This window comes from Ischnura elegans, chromosome 9 (assembly GCF_921293095.1).
Source record: "Ischnura elegans chromosome 9, ioIscEleg1.1, whole genome shotgun sequence".
NCBI classification, from domain to species: domain Eukaryota; kingdom Metazoa; phylum Arthropoda; class Insecta; order Odonata; family Coenagrionidae; genus Ischnura; species Ischnura elegans.
This window is the reverse complement of record NC_060254.1, coordinates 27,696,659-27,720,974: the sequence shown is the minus strand read 5'-3', so window position 1 is coordinate 27,720,974 and position 24,316 is coordinate 27,696,659.

The following is a 24,316-nucleotide window of genomic DNA, read 5'->3' as shown; positions in this document are numbered from 1 at the left end:
AATAATATAATTATTCGACTTGGTACAACGAGCTAATATAAGCTCAGTTCTCACATTATTCAATCCAGTGAAAAGGAAGGTATTAATTCCTGGAAAATGTCCTAAAAACTATCGCGTGATCATTAACACCTATTTCATGATTGATCTACAATCAAATCCATAGAATGTGCTGGTTAAAGTCATAATCGTGGTCATACTGAGCAAAGATACTCTTGGGTCATCAGTTTTCAACGCATTTGAGTAATTTCCCGGTGAAAACACTGAGAATGATCAGCTTCATTATGATTGGAATCATTGCAATAGAGAATAATGGCAAAATAGATTGTCGGTTTCAATAGTCAGGAGTGGGTAGAACAATACGTAATATCTCCCCGCAAAGCACTTACCCTGCTCAAGCTCTGATAAGTAAATGCATGTACGTGTTCAATATACCGCGCCGTATGCCCTGGTTCAGCTCGAGGGGCGAGACGATAGGACAATAGCAATAAGTGGATTATGCTGATCCCCACTCCATCCACGATCTATCGTAAGAACCGCGTGCTTTGCTACACTCTCTTCCACCCCCTATAGCCCAACTTATCCCCCTCTACCCCTCCCTTCATTGTCAAACCTCGCCAAACGTCGTTCACCCATCCTACGCGGTGGAAACCTATGTTCCCCCATTACGCGGGCACCCCTCCTCGTCTTCATACCCGTGGGAACCTCGTCATGTGTCCTGCGTCGAGAGAATAGCCGGGCTGCTGGGCTTGTGTACACTGAAACGGGTGATTACTGCGGCACGGATCATATATTTCCCCTGTCGATCAATTCCACTCCGAAATAGTTGCGCTTACGCCGTGGCGAAATGCGTGTGGGACACACCCACTTTTGGTCCGTCACGGTGACAAACCATTGCCTCCTATTGTACATAATAAGTACGGCGTCCTCGTGGGGTCTACTATCCCTCACTTATCTTGGCTCCATTGTCGAGCCCTAAGTGATCCTTCTTTGCAATTGTATATTGATTTAAAAAATCTGGTCCTATGCTTGAAATGGTGGGTGGGGAGAGGCACCTTCTTGATGAGGTACGGTGGAGACAAGTTATGGACGGAGCGAGTACTTAGTAGGGAGGTGATGTTGAAAATAGTGTTAGAGGGTAGAATGTTGGATAAGCGAGAGAGAGAAAGGGAGCGAATAAGATTTTTAGATGGAAAGAAAAGGAGTGAGACTTACGGTGAATTGGAGAGGGAAGTGCTTGATGGAAAGGGAGTCTCCCAGAATGCTTCTTTAATACTCCATGGAAACCTACCTTAATCGGTAGAATACTATAATGATAATAATCTCGGAACTGAGGATTATGTATAAAATTGATGATATTTTTATTTTATTTCGTGTATTTGTGTGCTACTATGCCGATATTATTTAAACAAGTGAAACATGTTGAAGGATATTCACGAAATTCGGTTCTAAAAAGGAAAAGTTTTGGCAATCTTGGCTGAATGTGAAGTGGGAAAAGAAATCAGGTCATATTTTTGGTGAAGGCATGCATTTTTTAATGCAAGTACTTCCTTCAGGGGTCATATTTTGGTACAGTTCATGAATTAGTGATTTAAAAAAAAACCAGGGTTATTACTCTGGCTATTTCAGTTAGTTTAGTCGTTTATATGACCTGAATATGCTGGCGGGTTTGTCGGCGAAATTGAAGTTATGAGGCTACATGGTTGAAAAAAATAGGTTGACATAAAATTCATTTTCGATTACTAACACGTCGGTAGTAACCGCAGTCGCAATAGAGCCAGTGAAAGTGTTGTCTTCGCCACAATAAACGTCGCGGTAGTTACCGAAAACGAAGAATTTTATCGCACACCGCGGAAATCTCTGTTCTCACATGCTCATATAATTTCTACATGTTTGTAATTTTTTTTATTTCAAAGGAAATCGTTGTGTTGCCGTGATTTTCAGGTATTTCTAATCCAGCCTTGGGCTCTTGGATACATGGCTTCGATTTCCCCTAGCTCCTTGCTTAAGTATTAATGATATCGCGTGCTGATCTGTAGACTCCCCTCCACCTTAATAAGCGGAGCGAGATAATGTTAGGGTTGAGTTGGGATGTGGTAAATCACGGGTTGGCTTCCTTCGTGTACCGTCTGCTGTTTCTCATTGAAATCGTGATGAGAAAACCACACCCCCGTCATTTCATTCAATGTGGTAATAAATGAATTTCATGAAATTGGTGCAGTTGAGGTATTTATTTTGTTCGTGAAATGAACTTTTTCGGTACCCAAGATTAGCATGATTTGTGCGAGAGGATTTTTGGATAAACTGTTACCAACTGATAAACTGTTGGCTGAATTTGAGAAAAGAAGCTCAATAATTATGCCTTCCATATTTTTATAGATAGAACTCGATGAATTACTTCCCTTTTACTTTTATTTGGGCTTCTGAGTATAGATATGATGATATGTTTCCGTAAAAACGACTCTTACCTTTTTTAATAGTGTGAATAGAGATTGAAAAAATGTACTAATTGATTTCTCATACAACTGCAGGGCAGAAAGATTATTTTATTTAACTGTCTGTGATAAGAAAGTGGGTAATTATAAGTATAGTAAATTTTTTTGATGCAAAATATTTCATCTTAATTTTCATAAATATTTCATTAATACTATGCTTTTGTAAATAGAAAATTTAAAAAAAATTATCCCACAAAGCGTACCTGAGACGGCTGCCAACTAATGTCATGTACTCTTAGTTTGACATAATGAGGTGAGGATAGCATAAAGGTGCAGTTCTCTGCTAATTCCGTTAACCTAAAGACGTAATGCGCAATGGCGAAAGAGATTTACCTCATTCCAACCACTGTGGTGTAGACTATGGAGTTGATACTGAAATGAAGTACAAAATAGTGATTTCCTCTCGTATGCTTAGAGTGAAGGGTATTTAGGTCCTCCTCCAGGTCAGATGTTTCGTTACATCAACGTTTCGACGACTTGATCACCCGCATTCCTCATGGATTCAGTAGAAACTTGAGGAATGATAAATCCTGCGATCGATCGACGAATCAGGCATCTAAATCTCGGCAGTAATGGACCAATTGACTCAGTGAGAAAGTTGAATAGCGTTCACTGATGCTATGCAAATGTGGACACAATGCAAAAGGGAGTGTATCAACTGTGACGAATTCAGATGACGCGTAATTCGTTTAGACGTCTTCAGCTTTCAACTTCGGGGAAGATATCGGTGGCAGTGCGCTTTATCTGCTTATTCCTCAGGGACCACTCCCATCCCCTGTTAATTTTCTTTCCCCTTCTGTCACCCCCTGCCCATCACCGTCCGGAGTGCGAGCCGTGCCCATTTTCCACGCCAGTCAGAGCCATTTGTGACCCTTTTCCGGGACCCTGCACTTCACTGCTCCCAAGGGACTCGGGGAGTCCCTTCTCCTCCGGGCTAAACTTAAGACGAGTCACCCAACGAAACCTACACGTTGCGTCCCAGCTGAACTTGGCATACTGTCTATGCCTTTCTTGGTTCCTAATAATAGCTTTGAGAAAAAATTCCCATGTATTTGCGTGTGATTTTAAATTAGATACCCGATAACGTGACGCGTGAATTAACGATGAAACAAACTGTTTACCTGATTTCTGCATTTTCTACGGGTTCTCACCGCGTCCATTGACTTTTGTTGACAAAAGTCTCGCTGTCATTACAAATTCTTAAAACCTGCAAACTATTTATCTAGTAAATATTGCGGATTTCGGAGACTTTTCAACGATTTAAACTTTTGATTATTACACATGGATAAATTTTAGTAATGATAAGCAGGGTCTTAGTGTGTTAAGGGCCTGAGTTAGTGGTACATCGGATGATCGATTGTCAGAATATTAACTAATGATGTTTATTTTCTACTAATTATTTCTAGTGAGGTCGGAAGTGAACCGTATTAATCCATTCCTAAAAGTCTCGGACATAAAATGTAATTTTAGTATTGTGGCGATCAATAAGTAAATAGTGCTCATTTTGTGATATGGAGGCGTATTTAAAATTTTGAGATTTCCTGTTATTATCCCCTCAGGGCGTGATTTTAACGTCCTCTCTCCCGTCTCGAAAGTTTAATATTTACGTCGCCTAATCATTTCCTCATCTAATTATGTCCTCTTATTCCCAATCCAGCCAGTCCAGGGGCGGTATGGTCAGGTTGGCTAGTCGGCGATCGCAGAGGGCCCCGAGCCCAGCCCTCCCCCCCAACGCTAGCGTCTATCGTGAAGTGTATCTCAATGAAAGGTGTTACAAAAATATACTAAGATTCCCAGAACCCAAGTTTTTTGTAATTATAAAGTTCTACGATTTCATTAGTTGCTTAATTTACAACAAACTAATTTAGAAAATGTCATATTAAAAATAATTTAAATAAAGGTGTTAAGAGATTAAAGACAATCTAACGCTTACTTGGAAAGGCTATTCGAAAAGGTAATTTAGAGATCTTTTAGATTGCAACGCAATTGTAGGGAAAAAATTCAGTAAATAGTTAAAGAACCATAATACATTATTGCAGTTTATAAGCTGCGTAATAGTATTTTTTTCATAACTTTTATCTAGTTTCTCAGAGCCAGAATTGCATCAAAATTCATTTCCGAGCATGCAATTTCGTAAAATTTTCCAGGGGTAAGGGTAGGAAGGGACGAGGAGGAGGGCCCCATAATGAGTCCCAGCCGAGGGGCCCCATTCCACCCCTAAGCAAGTCGCGATTAGTTAAATGCAACTGTGGCAATGTAGGTATTGCCAAGCGGCTTGATTCGATACACGCCTCATTCAACGAGAACTTCGATCGTCAGTCGAGACAGGTTGTGTTTTCGTCTGGAATGAATCCACTCAAAGAAAATATTTGCATCGGATTTATGCTCTTTACTGTCTTTTTCATTTTTTAAAATTCCCGTATCACCGAAAACAGCACGTATAGGCCTTTTACTTCGGGTTTTTTCTAAAAGTTAAACATTACACGAGCACGAACGACCTTGCCCTGAATAGGAGCAACTTACCCATGCGGGACTCTAACCCGCGACCTCTTATATGGCTGGTCACCGAGGCTGGTGATATCATTGTAGTGCTTTTGGATCACGGGAAGACATCGGGCTTAATGAGACAGTTTTTGATTAAGCGTGGACCCCCAAGTTTTCATTAACCTCTCATAATTTTATAATATGTATTTGAATGTGGCTTCTAAGTGAGTACTCGGCATATTTACCATGTATATACATTTTGAACATTCCAACTTTTGTTATGGAAAATTTTCACTCCTTCAAACAGTCTTGTAACCCATGGTCACCACACTAATCAGGCAAACTCACTTATGCTAATTCCACATAATACTTCATCCTATGCAAGAGTTTCTCTGTTTTTAGGGATTTACCAGGTTTAAATCAAGTGTCAAAACAATTTTCGAAAGAAAAGCATATTATGGCCTAAAGAAATTTATTGCTCTCAGTCCAGAGTTTTCCTGCTGATCAGCAAGTCTTTGCTGGGATTTTGATTGATTTTCTTCTACATCTATTTCTTCATGTATTTTATGTTTTTATATGGACATTCCTTGTAATATCGAAGGTGGATAAATGTATTATTATCATTATGTTATCATAGGTGGTAAAAAAATATAAAATAAGACATGTAACCATCACATATTTTAAATTTTTTGTGACTTTTGAGATTTCTTTGGAGTATTGGTGCGGTTAGTAATATTTTAGGCCATTATGTTCCAGCATACGATACAATGACTCCTCTTCGTTTACCTCTAATGACTTCTGGTGTGGCTGGAAGAGAAAACATTTTATCTAAAAGACGTTTTGGTTCTAAATCGTTTATAAAATGTGATAGCGAGATATTATTCAAGTTTTACCCCTGGGAAGATGGGAATCCTGGGCAACGAGAGGACCGATACTAGGGTTAAGGAATCTCTTCATGATGCCACTTTTGTCTCAGCGCGAGTCCAACCTCAGGGCCTCAACCTCTAAGGGTACTTGCATGGTGAGGAGGTAGAGATGGAGGTGGAGATAGAGGTAGAGATGAAGATTGAGGTGGAGGTAGAGTTAGTATCGCATAGTAAAGAGGTTTACGCACGCAGCTTTCCCGCTAATTAAGCGATAGTAATGGTGATGGTGACGACATGTCATCAGCATGTAAGAGGTGGCTGACTGGTCGTTAAGCAATCGCGAATTCAGTGCTCATCCCATAAATCAAGCGCCACAAAATCTGGGAGAATATCACCATCTGTATTTGTATCTTAAGTATTATCCAGACAAATTTCAGGGAAACATTAGGATATCACATGAAATGGGCCTTGAACGCATCAATCACGGAGAAGCCTCCCGATACACCTCGCGACACACCGCCCCAAAGACAAACTAGTTTGTCTTTGAAAGCGGTCCCGCGCGACCACCTGGTGAACCGCGAGGTACACCTCTACCTCGACCTGCTCACTATGCGCGCGCCCGTAACACACAACGTATTTGTGTTACTTTGAGGTACCGCGACTTCTATCTATATCTCCACCTCCACCTCTTACCTCCTCACTATGCGAGTACCCTAAAGAGTAGCCTTGGGCAACGGAAGGACCATTGGGATAGTAATGGAAAAGTTGGTTTCGAGCAAAATCAAGTTTGAAGAGCCATGGATCGAGGAAACGAAATCGAGCCTGATCTTCGAGTATCGATCCAAACTTATTAATACGAGAAAAATCGAAAAAATGTCAAATTTCTGATTATTGAATATTTTATTGTAATTAAAATCAAACAGATGTGAAAATTTTTTTTAATGCACTGCAGACATTATTAGTCGAGTTGAATATTGATTTTTGCCTCTTAATTACTCCGTGGGCCTCAAAATTGCGCGTTGTGAACGTACCCCCTTCCGTCTCGAAAGTTCAACATTGGCTCTGCCTGAACAATTCCACTTCTAATTATGCACCCTGGTTCCCTATTCCAGCCACTCTTCGCTAAAAGCAACTCTTGACAATGCGACGTCAAGCGGCGTGATTCGAAACCCCACTTACCTCGACAGGAACCTCACAAGTCGCTAATTGAGGCATAAACGCCAAAAAGCTTTAACCAAAACCTCACACCACCTCCCCATTATGTATTCCCAATCTCCCCCACCTCCGCCTGTCACCCATATCTCTTCCACTCTTCTCTCTGATTTCCGCCGTCAAATTCCCGCGGCTCCACAACGCTCCCTTGCGGTACTCGGTATATTTCACCCTCATGGGCGCGGCACAATGCTCCCTGTCGGGGAGCTTTGCAGATGAAAAGGCACCCGGGGCGTCTTCCTTTCATATCGGGAGCGACGGTTTCCATCAAGAAAGGTATGCAGTGGAGTTCGGCTTGGGGGTAGTGTAGTGAGTGACAGGAATAGTTACGGAGGTTTATCCCAGAAATAACTCATGAAGTAATAAAGTGTGAGTTACTGACGGAAACAAATAGTTGAAAGTATATAAGAGAGGTTTTACACGAGGATTTGCAATGGGGACCGCATATCGAAAGGACTACTTCTGTAAAAAACTAATAAACCTGTTAGAACATGATATTTTTATGAGAATCCTAGAAAAGAGCTGCCTTAAAAGTTAAGGCTTCGCATATAAATCATTTGGTATTCCTACCTCAGTATGACTTTGAGACTGTTTGGAATCCTGATTTAAAGTGTTATGGAGATGTTGAACGTGTTGGGCTGGAGATAATTGAAGTCAAGAAGGAAGAGAGTAAGAATGAAGTGTATCTATAGAGCATATATTGATGATCGTACGTGGATGGAACTATCAAATAGGACGAAGGAACCTAGTATATGAACCTGCAAACCATACTTTAAGAAATTTAAAATATTGACCTTTTCCTGTATATTAATTTTAGAATCTGCCACGTTTGCTAAATCACATCCTAAATTATTTACCCTTAATAATCAAGAGCATAATCATTACACCCGTCAAAACACTAATATACACTACAAAAGAAATAACCTCTATCTTTCAGATCATAGTCCATATCATACAATCATGTCCATTTATAACAAATTGCCATCAGATTTAAAAAATATTAACAATTTAAACATTTTCAAAATAAGAGTAAAAAAACACCTATTGCAACACCCCTACTACTCTTTAGAAGAATATTTATTGCAAGTAAACTATCTCCTTAATCCATTTTGTACAAAACCTGCGTTATTTCTTTTTTCTTTTCTGTAAATTTATACATGATTATGTGCCCAATTTACCTTTGAAGTATGTATCTTAATTTATAATTTGACCTGCCTTATGTTTGTAATCCAAACCAACGGGGCCAATAAAGATTATAATTATTATTATATCTGGTGGACAAGGATTATTATTGTAAGATGGCTGCTCAAAATTTTTACTTCCACATGGCCACAAAAAAATTAATCTTTCCGTGCTGAATGTTTTGATTATTTTATTTTAAAATCAGAATTTTTTTACTGCTGCTATGGAGAATATTGTCTTAGCACATGAAAAATATTAATTTAGGTTAGAAATTGTAGCAGTGTGACAAAAGAGGCAGTAAAACGCACGGTGAAAGAGCTAGAACGGATACTATTTAGAGTGACTTTTAGGTCATCATCTTAGAAACGTACTATAATTTCCGAACCGGCAGATAAGTCGAACTAGGCAGTGAAATCTGTCCTACGTATTTTTACATATACGCTCAGGTTAACGGTCTCTTAACATCTCTCGTTACACGCCTATCGCTGTGGCTTACTGGGTAGAATAAAGCTGTTTCTAGAATTTGCGATTGCAGTGCACACTAGTGGGAAAAACATTCGTATGTGAAAAAAACGAAATATGGATATGTCACTGGCTATTCGTGTGCTAACTTGGGCTATGGGAAACCCTCCTCCTGACTCTGAATCTCCTCCATAATGTTGTGAAAGGCGTCTGGAATGAATAAATTGCCCGCGTTGAACGTTTTTAGAGTCATTAGTCTCTTTCGCTCACCTCATAAGCTTCTCCATTTCATTGGAAAGTTGGCTCCCATTTTATCCTGGAGTTCTGGTTCGGTGGTCGAGATTTTAATGTCTCTTTCATAGCATTTGTGGACTCTTTTTAGCTTTTAAGGGATTGAGGTTTCACAGTCCATTAAATTCCACAAGTAAATTACTTAAAGTGAATGGAGGTGTAATTTGCTCGTGCAATGACTATGCGCACATGCGGAACTTAAAAATAGCTTGGTCGCAAAAAGAACTGTCGTGCGCTGTGGTTGTGTGATTACTTCAAAGGGTGATGTAGATATTTCACGAGTGAACTTGAAAAATATATCGTAATAATCTATCCTGGAAGGAAAACTGTTGAAAAATAATAATTTAAAGCAAATGATGATGCTAAAAGTGGAATGGAAATTTTTGGTGGTTTTCAGGTCTACTTATGTTTTGAAAATTTTCTCTAGTATTCGTACCGGTATTTATAAATGTAAAATTATGTTGCAGAGTTACTTACTCTATTCTTTGCATGCGATATTTCAAGTGTATGGTTTACATTTTTACGTAGACTACATCTTATGAAACTTTCATAGGAAAAGCGATAGAGCGATCATAATAAATGCAAATGGGGGACTTTTAAGCCGCGTCTGTACTTAATGAGATAGCTTACATTTTTCGGCATTTCATGTAGGAAAACCTACTTTGCAATAATAAGAACAACTTGCCCAGATAAAAAAACTTATGAGAGCGTTTCTACTGAAATAATTGTGAAACTTGAAAACCACAATAGAAGTGGAATTGAATGGAATCGTTAGTGCTCAGTATGTGTAAGTTGGAAAATTGTCATCGATAGATGCACAGTTTCGACGTTTTCACTCATCCCCTTACGATACCCAGGAGTTAAACCACCCATAACGAAGAATCTCACCAATAACGTTACAATCAAAAGATTTGGTTGAATTATTTCACCTGTATGAAAACAAATACTTTTACTAAATTCTGTACCCACCAATTATGCGTGGTGGTGTCGTGGACGATTTAACATACCACTTATTTGTATATTACACTATTTATTTTTTTTAACTTACTGCCAATTACGTGGCAATTTAAGCATAATCTACTGCAATATTATGAGTAATCATGGTAGTGGCCCGGGTTAGTGTTGAAATCTAATAGCAACTAAAGAAAAATATGATCGTAATGATCTTTTCGTTTTGTTTACTTCTAAGGATATATTTTCACGTTAACACCATGAAATTGTCTCGTGAAAATGCCGATATTCATTTTAGAAATAAATATATTTTTTTCTTATTCACTTCTTACTTGGTCGAGAAGTGGAATTTTACTGGCGTCAGAGTATAAATTTAAATCAGAATTTATGGTGCATTAGGCATCAACAGATTATTCCCTCTTAAAATTTATTCAACGGCCCGGAACGAAATTATGAGAGCGTGACTTCAAATTTTATTTATACATTTTGATGGAGATGAGGCAACTAAATGCAACGCTATCAAATCTGAAGCCAGTAGCAGTCGACCAAGATAGATTCTCAAGCATATGCGTGCATTTCCAGTTATATTTCTAGCTCGGATGTAGATTAATAACAAGCTAAATTAAGTACGAAATTGTGGTCATAGTACTTCAACCATTCATATCGTCGTAAATTAACTCGGGAATTAAATTTAGTATTTTTAGGTTTAGTACCTCATGCGAAATAAATGGTGTGTGTACAATTTACTTTTTTACGAGGCGTGCTAATTATCGAGACCCTTCTACCTTAATGGTTCTTCATGATCCGATGACTATTGTGAATATTTGCGAATTATTCCACCCGTAAATCCCTCTCAAGTAATTTTGTCCGAAAAAAAGTGCTTTAATCGGCCATTAGCCGGTAGGTGATAGTGAGTTACCCTATCCATTATTATTTTAGTATCACTCAGAAGGGAAAAGCTTATTGGCTTTATTTTGTTTAGTATTGAACCTCTATCTTCTTGTGGACGTAATCTAGGCCCTCTCTCGTTATGAAGAATTTCACTGGAAGACTTGGTCCCTAATTAATTTTTGTACTTAATATTTATTATTTTTAGGGAAAATTTCCGAAAATTTTTAATCCCTCATGATAAATGTGAATGATGTACGATTGATTGAAGTGTGCTATTCGCCTTACTGCTGCATGTTATGCAGGGGAAAATTAAATTAGTTAGGACTTAATCTCATAAAACAAATCTCGTCTATGTTATCATAAAACTTCGACCCTATGACCACGATAATGATGCACCGTTTAGTTCTTGAAAGTTTTGCAAATTTCGCAAATATTTTGGTTAAACTTACATTGGAATAGTATATGGGGCTCCACTTATAATGATTTACTTATTTTTAATAATGTCACCAATTAGGAAGTATCTTTACTTTTCTTATCTACGCTGAAGTATTTTTTTGACTGGAATATCATACTCTCGTTTTATCTGCTACGTACTTATTTTTCAGCCTATGAATTATTTTTAGGCAAAGGGAAAATAAATTTTAATTAGTGGAGCTCTTGGTCAAAATACGGCTTAAATATGGACGAAGAATATATTTAGATCTATAAAACGAGTCATTACAGTTCTAAAATAGGGAAGTATCATGTCATGTATCATAGTTTTAGAATTTTATTTGTGTTATAAAAGTATAATTAGCTATTTTATTTACTCCAATATTACTATAGCGTGTATTAATTCGTTATGAAAATTATTTAGCAACGTCTTGTAAAATTTGGTTGATTTTTTTTCTCGGATTTGAAATAATATATGTATATTTAACACTGCAAACATTTATTTCATGTCCATTAGAAGCTATTTATGTTGGAAAATAATAAGAATATTTTAACAGTTTTTTTTCATGTTTAAGTCAAGGGGATTCGCGCCAACTCGTAGTTTCCATCAATGACGTTATGCTCGGGTTGTTTTCAAGACCACCCAACGTATCTTGTTGTTCAGGAAAGTAGACGTATTGGTTGCGTGATCGCTGGTATTTACACGGCACCCACGTACCCTTTTTCCATTTCCTCCGCCAAGTTAACCAGGTCATCTATAAATCAACGCTCCTAGTGCCCAGGCGTATAATGACCAGTCGACGAAATTTCTCACTTCAAATGACCACCATCGGAGTAATTTATTTTGATTCTTTTGTTTACCGCCAAAATCCAGCGCTCTGGTTCTAATTTTCCTGAACTTAATCCTTAATTACTTCCGTGTAATTGTTTTCGTTCCACGTTTTTTGCAATTATTTTTTTTCGCTTCTCGTTATATGCAGTGGTTCCTCGTTTTCGCTCACGTACAATACATTTTCAAGAGGTATGTTTTATCGAACGCAGATAGAAATATAGGAGACGGTAGCGGTAATTGTAATAATAGTAAATAAAACTTCATAAAATTTATAAATTTATCAATTTTTGAATCTACAATTGCGAGGGTACGAGTCGTGCTCCATCCGCAGGGCTGAACTCGTACCCCGAAACGTCGGCAGCAATGCAGGAAATTACCCGATGGAGCACCCGAGCAGCCTTCCCAATTATGAACGATCTATGGACGATATCGTGCTATGGTGTGAGATCAATCGATTTAAGAGCGGGAGTGAAGCGCCTTCTTTATGTTAGACGCTAATGCATGCTGGGAGTCGCAGCAGATCTTAATTAAGGGATGGCATGTGGAGTGAGGACCGACCAGGTGTTAGTATTTATGTAAGTATTTATGGATCTTCGAAATCAAAAGTATTGCAAAGTGCGGTATGTGAGCCTGTGATAGGAAAATACACCTATTCCTCGACATCGCGACGTTGGTTCTCATTCGTAGGTACATTGAAATTGTATAAAATAACATAAAAAAGAAAAAATACAAATTTAACTGACTTAAACGAATGGGGTAGGGTTGTAATAATATTTACTTAAACTATAATATTCTTAAAAACTTCCTCCACTTGTACTCCAACACATATTTCTCACGGCTAGGTAAATAGACCACTAGCTTTAACGCACTAAGTGTGTCACGGCAATTGTTGTAGACGAACACTTGATCCAGGTGAGTGATGATAGAAGAAATCTTTACTTGCAATTATCTCTCGAGCCCGGCCGTATAAAATTGTTTCAGGCTTAATTTTGTGGAATAATGCTATATCCATGATTAAAGCACAAATGGTAATATCCACACTATTTTTTATTTATCACTTAACCGACCATGGTTTCGACACTTGGTGTCATTTTCAAGATCAAATGACACAAACTATCGAAACCATGGTCGGTTAAGTGATAAATAAAAAATAGTGTGGATATTACCATTTGTGCTTTAATCTCGAACCCAGGCGTATATGAAAGAAAGCCGTAACACTTTTTTCTACATTTCCTGTATAGTTTCAGAAAATAACATTAGTCGTTCAAATCCCGAACATCAGTCTCGCGATGTCTCCTTGTGAGTCTGTTTTCAGTGGGCTTCCCTCCCACGTAGACGTCTTTAAGCCGCCCTCCTCAGCGCCTCCCAGCGTTCCACATGTGCGGGCACTGGCTGCCGAGGCGTCGAAGCGAAACTGTGCTTCCTCCTCAACTCACACCCCATGCCATACTCCCCCCTCACACCTTCCGCCGCCTCATCCTTGCGAGCGTATCGCCGCGCCGGTCCCAGCGACGCGTTAAGCGCCGAGCCGAAACTAGGCGTGACTAAATTATTGGCTTCCCTCATCCCTCCTCTCTGCTACTGTCCGACACGACCATTCCATCATCACCCTTGGATAGATTTCCTCTTCCTTCTTTTCTAACCCTTCACACACTTCAATTCTCAGCTCCCTGTGTCAGTTAATAGGAGGAATTTCTCCCACTGTTTTTTTCCTGTGGTATTACTTATTTAAACTTAATCTCTTGCCTTAATATTTTCAACGTAATGTAGAGTGGAAGATATCACCACATCACTCAGTGTTGCGACATGAAGGTTGGTTAAGATTGGTTATGGTAGAGCTCACCCCGGACTTACTCTACTATCTTTAAATTTTAAATCTGTACAGAATAGACATTATTTGCACGTGCCTAAATATGAAAGAATTACATCTAAATATCAGTAAAGAGTGGGATAAATATTCAAAGTTGGCGAACATGTATATGTAAATCGCTATTGACGAGGGATATATGTAATCAATATGACTAACTAACTCATTCAGTTTTACAAACTGAAAGTTTTTTTTACATAAACGAAGGTAAAGCTCATCGCGGGCTTACTCATTTAACCAAATGCGTGTGAATCACGCATATTCAGGGTGGGTGGGCAAGTTCCTTTCTCAGGGCCATCTCGCGCTTCGAGGTTTTTATTTGGGGGCGTCTGAGGGCTTCGCCCGGGATATGAACCCGGGACCCTTCGGTTAGCAGCAAAGCGATAGGTTACCACGCTCCCGATATGACTGTAGTTGCGTGGAAAATTAGTTGTGCAATTATAATTTTGTGGATGTGTATTTATTTTAGGGGAGGTTATTATTAGCTCAGTGAGTCTAGCGACTGGCTGCTACATCGAGGAGTCCCGGGTTCCTTTCCCGAGCGAAACCATTGTTACCCCATACTAAAATCCTTGGGGTGCGAGGCGGGTCAAAGGAAAAAACTGGCCCCCCTTACCCTGAATGCGTGAATTTCACAGGCATGTCCCTTATTCCGGGGTGAGCTTTAATCTCATCTATCCAAACGAACTCTCGGGTTGTATCACCGAATGAGTTAGTTAGTCATTTTGTTTATAATTTAAATATCCATTGTTATTGGCTATTCAAATGTGTATGTCCGTCAAATATGAAAATTTTATCCCACTCTTTGCTGACGATGAGACGTAAAATTTTCATATTTTATACTGTTGGTATTAATGTATGTTCCGTATCGATTCAAAATTTCAACGTGAGAGAGTACATTTTCAACAAATAATTCGACACGAAAAAAAGGCAAAATGGGACCGTTGCTTCCTCGCGGTGATCCTCATCTCTGTGATATTCCTCTCTGTGATATTCCTCTCTCTTGCTTTGATTTGGGAGTGCAACATGCATTCGTCAGCACATGGTCCCACAATTTTTTGAGTCAACCTAATAGCATGTCAGTGTTGATACAAAGACAAAAACCAGCTGTTGAACCAAAGGGCACAAAGGCATGTACAACTGAAGGCCAATCTTTCAACTTTGTTCGTAAAACAACCCAACTTCGTAACGAAGGTTTTAATCATTAGTAAAAATGGACATTGCAGTATTTGATACTATTGTTTGTAACAACGAAACGCGTAGTGTCAAAATAAACCCATTGTAAATATTGCAAAGTCCAATTTTACAATTACTAAGAACTTCCTCCACATCGTGCCTCACATCATGCAAAATGTTTTATTTATTGGTAGGTAAATTTTTTGTTATAATCTTAACAGTATAAAGGAAAGTCCGGGGATACTTCTGATTTCTCCCCCTATCTATTTGCTACTGTCTTATCAACCCAACCGGGGAGACATTTGCTCTCCCTGAACTTCTTTCTTTTCGGTTTATGGGAATATTTCAATAAATTCAGGCGAACAACTTCGCAAAAAAATAGCCTCAAAGCTTTACGGCGTTTATGAACAGAAATTATCATGGATTGCACAGTATATATCATTCTTCGGCAGAAGTAACCAAAAACTGCTGCGCGCGCGTTATTGAAATCGAATTCAGTTTTTTTCTGAGATGCATCGATGTATTTTCAAAATTTTCTTTCACCTCTAGGGTGTTTGGCGGGGGATGATCAATCACCAGCATGCTTTATGCAGGAGAACTCTCACGTGTAGGCCACACGGCAATAGAAATGTTACGCATGCTAACAAATTATACTTCCATATTCACTAAAAGGCAAAACTTGTTAAATACTTGTGAAGGCAATCTGCCTATGAAGCTAGAACGTGCAAAACATGCTGTTAGATGTACTATGAAAATTCAGAAACATGCATTCAGAACTACGTAAGATATTAAGTTACATTACCAGCCAACTCACCTATTTCGAAGCCCTAACGCTGCTGTTATAGTGTCTTATTGGTAGCGGAAAAAAGCGACGTTAAAAATCTATCCGTTCTACTGTCTATCTCTTTTATTTTATTTTTTTATACTGTCCTCACGTATCCAAACTAACCTTCGGGTTGATGCACTGAGCGGGTATCCATTTTAGCTGAAAGTCTAATGGCATAAATACTTCATCATGATCCTGATGATAGATCAACAATCCTAAGATTGGTTTGGCCCGGCTCTCTATTCCTCTCTTCTATCCGCTGGCCTTTTCATAGCGACGTATTTCTCCTCTTTTAAATCCTTTATAACCTGTCCTATATGATTTATTCTGACTCTTCCCTTGCCCGCATTTCCTTCCACCTATCCCTCTACGATTGTTTTACTAGGCCAATGTAGCCAACTAAGTTGTCCCGTCTTTTCATTAAGGTTTTTAAAAGACTTCACTTCTCTCCCACCAAGCCTTAAAACCCGGATATTCATTAAGTCAATCTTGCATGTCATATTTTAATTATACCGGGACTAGCCACGGTGAGAAGTAAACGGAGTTGCAGAAATTACGCGAAAAATCCACGGAGGAAAATATCATTCGCCTTGAACTGGGAATTATCCTGGTTAAGGCGAATCTCCTTTGATTTTTCGTACAACTTGAATATCATACTTAATAGTACAGAGTTACAAGAATGAAGATGTCAGGGCAATGTTCTCACGATAAGGAAGGCAAAAGCACTAGAGAATCTAGAAGATAAAGACTTTCTTGTATCCCACGAGGGCTGCATTCGTAGCTCAGCTTCCTTCCCCAAAAGCGCCCACCACGGCTGATGAGCGTCATTTATTTTCTCGCTGGCAGACACACGTGTCACCCCTCATCTTTTACAACGGTTATTTTTTTTGGCGAGCCCGCCTCTCCATACTCAGCTTGTGCCGAGACAGAGTCTTCGCTTCAGGCAGGGGTCTTTACGAGTTTTTCCTCTCCTCAAAGACTCCCCTTCAAAACCCTCTCCGAGATATCTTGAAGGAGGACAGTGGGCTCTCCTCAAAGATCTCAAGAGTGCCGTGTCAGCCGATGGACCACGGCAATCCAACCTAGGCGAACACACGCGTCGAGCCGAGCCAACAGTTCCGCAACGTCCCGAAAAGATGGCTAATTTCGCCGACAGCCAAGCGTGATGTTTGTCGGGAGGTCCTTTGAAGTCGTCGCGGAACCCGCCTACATCCTTATTCCTCTGCCGCTCACATCTCCTGAGACTCATTTCGACCGTAAAATGCGGCTGGTGGTGATTTTTGCAGCGTTTGATGCGGTGCGTTGCATTCAAAGGGAGGAACGGAGGTGAGTCAGTACCATTATGATGTAACTGGGCTAAGCTACACTAAGAAAAAATTAAATTCAGTTACAAGAAATAGTTATACAAATACACTTACAGTGGCAGTTTAAAAAGGTAACTACTTGCAATTACGAGGTTGATTGCTATAACAATAGATAGAAGAAATATTAATCAACAATTGATAGAAGATTTATAAAAAACTTCGATGCCAAGGGGTATGAGTGAGTCTCTGCTCTTTTGCTGACATAGAGTGGAAAATAAAATGCACTGCTAAACTACACTAGTTCATCTTTTCGTTTTCTTTACCTAAATTCTATACCCAATTCTGTAAGGAAAAAATCACTTGTACCCCTTGGCTTCTCACTTCCTTAATCGAGAATAGATATCGAGATAGAGCGATACATAGACCATATTATTTGCAGCCCACCATATTTCCTGGTCTGTAAGAAATGATATATTAAGAGAGATATTTTTCCGAAGGGGATAGGTATGAGAATTCTTTTTTCTCTGGAGTAATAAAGTATTTTAATAAATCATAGGCGTAATTTCGTTCGAGCATATCCTTTTTATCTCTAAACGGCTGGTGTCCTTACATCCCCCGCCACACGCCCATTGAGGCGGCTTGCGGGGTAGAATGTTGTTTTATATGTAGTTTTAGGGAAAAAATACGAGTCCTATGCACCACTATCGGATGAATTTTATTTTGCTACAATTTAAAACTCCTTACTTTAAATTACCAAATCATGCATTTTAACAATTATCTTAAGCTGACGCAGTTCATATTTTAAGTAACCTTAAGGAAGAAGGATTTGATGTTTTGCCGGTGATGCGATGAATCTTTCTCTGTATTCTCAGATCTTTCTGTAGTGCCTGACCCGGTCGGAAGCCCAAATTCATTTACATTTACTCAGTTAATACTGTGTTTAGGAAGATGTCCGGGTATAGAATTAACACGAGTCTCACAATCAGTAGGGGGATATGTAATAAATTCAAAGATTTTTCTAATTCCCCAAATTGAACGCTATGTGCTATTAAAATATTTCGTTATAAGTCCCCAGAACTATACTTCCGTATCCATTTGATTGTTCAGATCCACTCTTCCTGATTAAACGCTTGAGATGGGCTACAGAATTGAATGCTGGTGTTGAAGAAAACGCAGTTAATCAGAGCGAAATATCATTTACGAATTTTAATCTTGCTAGTCACATTTCATCCACTTAGCGTTTCTTCTTTTTCTGCCATAATGAATAGCTCCCATCTTTCAAAATTTCCGTATTGCTTTGGTTGTGTAATATTTCAAAATAAATATAGGCCAGGAAAAAAGGCAGACCTTATGTTGCTGGAAATGCGATCTAGTTGAATGATTTTAATGCAGCTGGTTGCAATGAGCTTAAATCTGAGCTTTTTATGATATGGTTCCATATTGAACATTTATGCAGCATAGAAAAGTGATTTTCAAAAATGCAAGCTTTTGCGATTCATGCACGTTGGCAGTTTTTACGGAGATTTTACTGCTGGTGATATTTTTATGGCTTTTTTACGATTTAAATAATTTTTAAGTCTTACTGCAACATGTAAAATGTTCAGCATTTATTTAATTATAAAAATTCGCATTCGTGGAAATCAAGAACTACGTAGGTAGCCTGGGAATATGAATCGCGTACGTGACCCATGTATTTCCCTCTGGCACTAGTGGCGCATTGTCATCAGTGTGAGCAATTTATCGATGAGAGGCTTCGTTGAAGGTAAGATTTCTTGTCACTCTGAGGATCTAAAATTCAAATCAAAGGAACATATTAAAGGGAACTTACGTCACTATTGTCGTAAGAAGTGATAGAATAATACATGGGCGACCATCCTAAATCATTGCCGGGATACCCCTTGACGTCATACAGAAATCCATGCTCTAAGGCGAGGGAAGTGCATGGAAGATGCCTTAGTTCACACCGTAGAATTTTTATTCCATTTGAGGCATGTAAATCATTTTAAAGCATTTATGCAGCGCTGCAATTAGCGCAGAACGATCCAGCCATTCTCGATATTTGCCATAGAGTATTTCCACATCCCCGCACCTGTTATTCGACCAACTGTCCAAGCCAGGCGTCGCCCTGCATATATACCCACTTGGCTGTCGACGAATACGAGGCCGAGCAGGCATATGGTGGCAGGACGGTCCGGGATGGACGGTCGGTCTTATTGTCGGCAGTGGGGAAGTACCACCAGGTCATATTACGTGACTTATCCTTTATTAATTTCAAATACAAAATAACAACTTCAATCACATAGAATAGTCGACCTTTACCATTCTCTTACGCAAAAACATCTGATTGATTGTCACTGTGAACAATTATATTATTAAATGTAGGTAACAAACGTAAAGTAATGTATACAAAAAAAGGAAGGTCACACTGTGATGTTTTAATATTTAAATGTGCGGTGTGTGTGACTGCGCATCTAGCGACGGAATGGGAGAGAACCCTCTTTTGTAATATTCGTTCTCTGAGGTCTGGAATAAAAACAGAAGAGCGAAGCAGGGCGAGGAAGCTAATGATGCAGCGTCCTAAGTGCGAAAGGAAGGAGTCTGAGGCGAGAGACGGGATATTAGGCCTTGGCGTGTAAGAGAGGAGTCGGCACTCGGCGAGCCGTGGATGATAAGTGGCTTCTCTTTTGCTCCCTCACCGCGCTGTTCACACAAGAGACCAATGCAGCTCACGAGGACTGCTACCCACCCCTACGCCCCGATATCTCAAATGTGCTCTCATGAATAGAGAGATTAGGGAAGACTAACTCCCAAGGGGACTGCATAGAGGAGGCCCAATGCCATTCCATGGAAGGCTGATTTTTGTTGCCACTTCGGTCGACTTTTAATCGGTTTTCAAAAATGTCCGCGGCGCGGTGATGAGTGATCCACTTTTTTCCAATATTTTGTGTTATAATGTTTGTCATGGCAAGGAATAGCATTGAAAAGTAATGAATTCAATTGATCACATAATCATGAATATGAATTTTGGTTAATTCTCCTAATAATGCCTCATTTCCCGGTGAAACTCGGATTGATTTGTCCGTCAGCGAGACGAGTGGCGACTTTTCTAAACACATTTAAATGTGCGATGGTTGACAACACATTTAGAGGCCGACTTGAGAATCCCCTTTTGTAATATTCGTGACTAACCATCACGCCAGGCGAGACGTGAAAACTCAATCGAGAAGAGAGGACCCTTTGCCGTATCCTTATCTCATCCAAGACTTCCTCGCGTTTAGATTTACGCGTAATACTTATACTATATTCTTAAAAAAATTAGCGTTAGCAGATTTATTTATTGTTGGAATTGTAAATATTATTGGTTGAGCGCTTCGCTGCTGGTGGGATAACCTGTATTTACGAATAAAAAGGAACTAATTGGGAGAGCTGTCGGATTTCAAATGAATTGTTCATGAGTCATTCATTGCTCCAGGCTACAACGATGACGTGAAGGAAATGACCGTTCCTTGGAAGTTATTTGTTAGTTGATCGTTAATTGAAGTCCTTTCTGTGAGCTATTACTCGCGCGCCGTCGGCGGTCACTTAATGCACTTCCAAGCAGTGCACTTATTTTTATAAATTACTGTCTTCATTTGAGTATATGAGACCGTATTCGGAAATTCAGAATATTGGGTTCACGATTGATTTCCGGGTTCAAGTCCCAGGTTAAGCCTTCGAATCGAAAAAAATCCTGTGTGTGTGAGAGGTGATTTAGGGAAAGGAACTCCCCCTACCCTGAATAACTGATATTCTCACGCCTGTGATGGATGAGTTCTACCCTAACCTACACAAACCAAGCATCGGGTCGGACCAATGAGAGAGTACGCTCATCCGAGGCCTTCTTATACCGTACTTCTCACCACGTGCCCTTGCACGATTGTCTGAAAGGCTTAAATTACCATGATAAAATATAAAGCAAAAATATTAATCTCAACACCTTAACTTACAACTCCATTATCGACCATGGTTTTGACGCTCTTATGTTATTCTCATTACTTGCGTATTGGTAGTGGAGTTATATATTCAAGTGTGGGAATTATTATTCGTGTTTTATATTTTATCATGCCTATGCATCGTGAGGCATGGACAATTGGGCAGATCGGAAAAATCAAGGGTAGAGGACATCGAAATGTGTTGCTACAGAAGAATGGTGAGGATCAAATGGACAGGCCGAGTAAATAATGAGGTAGTCCTATGAAGAGTAGGAGAGAGGAGAAGCCTCATGGAAACATTGATAAGAAGACGGAACAACATTATAGGCCATATCTTGAGACATGATGGCCTGATGAAGACAATCGTCGAGGGACAAGTGGATGGCAAGAACTGAAGAGGAAGACCTCGAATGAAATACATGGAACAGGTAACGAAGGGTGTGAAAGAGAAGAAATATGTAGGCGTGAAAAGATTAACTGATAGGAGAATTGAGGGGAGAGCGGCGTCAAACCAATCTTAGGACCGGTGATGATGATGATGATCGTATGTCCACCACGTCTTGGCTGAAACGACTTCATACGTTTCCATTACATTCTTCCATATCTCCCTCCCATTTTTTTCAACTCGGGCGGACAAACCCCCGCGTAAAGCGATAGGTGAAAACTCATTCGAGAAGAGAGGTCCCTTTCCCGTCTCCTTCTCATCCACGGCTTCCTCGCTGAACCTTTACGCGTAATACTTATGATATATATTCTTGAAAATTTTAGTATTTGCAGATTTATTTATTGTTGGAATTATAAATATTATTGTTAGAATGCTTGGCTGCTGGTTTGATATGCTGTATTTCCGAATAAAAAGGAGCTGATTGAGAGAGCTGTTGGATTTTCAAATGAATTGTTCAATGAGTGATTCATTGCTCTAGACTAAAACGATGACGTGACGGAAATGACCGTTCCTTGGAAGTGATTTGTTATCAGTTTGCTAATTAATGCTCTTACTGCAGATGAAGTCAGGTATAGGTCGATAATACAGGTTCTGTGGTATCATGATTTGCTTTTTTGTTTTATATTTACCTCCCTAAATCTCTATTTTGTTTGAAGATAACCTCAAATCCACTTCATTGGCGACAGATCAGCTTTTAACGCCCATCTCTTTGGTTACATCACGTCCTTCACCACCACCGTGCTTGTAATCCCATTTTCCCGCTCGTCGGAATCCCTTTCAGCGCCGGGATAATCACCAATTAGCACAAGTTCCCTTGGATCCCTTTCAGAGTTTTATGGGACCTCAACGCTTCGTTAATTCGGTACGACGAATAGACCGTGGAGGGATTTTCGAAAAAGGGTGAGGAGGGAGGAACAGTATAAAAAAGACGAGCAGAAAGGAAAGTGACACGAAAATAGAATGAAACAAAAAATGAATCCTGCCCTTCCCTTGAGTTGGAGGGATCTTGACTCTTCCCTTAATCTATTCCGGGGATTCCCAAATTTTTTAGTCTCAGGCAGCTACAGAGTATTACATGTATTCTATACTATAGAAGCTATAGTATTCTTTGGCATAGAATATACTTTTTGATACAATATAATGAGTAATGGTTCTTCCAATTAACAATAGGAACAATTATGCAAAGGGGTAATTTAGTGTTTCAATACTTAGGAACAACTTTGTGACAGTCAGGTAATCAAGATATAGATGGACTTTTATGATCAGGATATAGAAATATAATTATGATCAAGAGATAGAAATAGTATTATGGCTATTGTGTCATATTGTTACTTTAGTAATGATATAGTGATGATCAAGACATCGATGGATAACAATGGATTAGCTATAGAATTTTGGATTTTATATACCCTTGCTTTTCCTTGTTTTTAAGCTCGCAATCAAAGTTTGGCGTAAATGCGCATGCATGGCAAGTACGCGCCTTGGCTTGAAATATTAATTGCGTTCCTTTAAAAATACTTGCGAAGTCTTTGATCTGAACCAGAGAGGTAGTGTGAGGACTCAAGTTTTCTACACATTACCATATCGATTCCGGGATTAGGTCCATAGAGTTAACCCCGGTCAAAATATGGCTGGATCTCAAATATTTAAAAATTACCAGTGAGAAAATAATGAAGAGGTTAAGATGTTTGAGATACAGGCGAATTTTGTGAACTTGGTGTGCTTTATATATCTTTTGACCTCTCCTCATGTAAATTTTCACTGGAAATATGATCGTAAGCTTTCCCGGAGAATAATTTGAAGGCTTTTTTTTTTTAATTCTTCTGGGTTCTCCACTGGTTGAGGCTCTCCATAGCACACATGTGCCCTGAGGATAGTGCCCGAATCGAGCATTGAAACGTCAGCCACGGAAATTATCATGTGGAGAACCCGCGAAGCATTTATTCCATAAATTCGATTGTTTCTGGCTTTACCTTGTGAAAATCCATTCTGAACAATAAAAAAGTCGCGAAACACTTATGGGAGAGTGACCACAGGAGCGATTTTGTTCCGGATATTATCTACCTCGAGAAAAAGGGAAGAAGGATGGACTGCTTGGAGGAGTTGGAGATTAGGAAGCACATCAAGAATGGAATTTTAGCGAATGAAAATATTTTTATCAACTATTCCCCCCTCTTGGAAATTCCCCTGAAGATGAGAAACGCTCCAGCCCCAACGCAACCCCCCCTACCAACGCGTAATAGCAACCAGATAAACAACAACAAAATAACTGTTAATATAACGATTTCTGTACCTGATGATGTCGCTTCTGAGACGAAACCGGTCGTATTGAATAAATCGTGTGAAAAGGTACCATAACCTTTTATTGTTCATTTATTCCATATTTTCACCTCTTTTTATATTCCCTTATTATTACTATTAAATTATTTTCCGATTAAGGTAGGTTACCAAGGATTACTTGAGAAGCATTCTAGTTACTTCCCCTTCTTTCATATGGGTACCTTCTTTTTCACTACACAGTTGGGCCTTTCCCTTTCATTCTATCTAACATTCCTATTCTCTTCCTTCCTCTCCCTCGTTTACCTAACATTCTATCCTTTAGCACTGTTTTCAATATCCCCTCTCCGCTAGG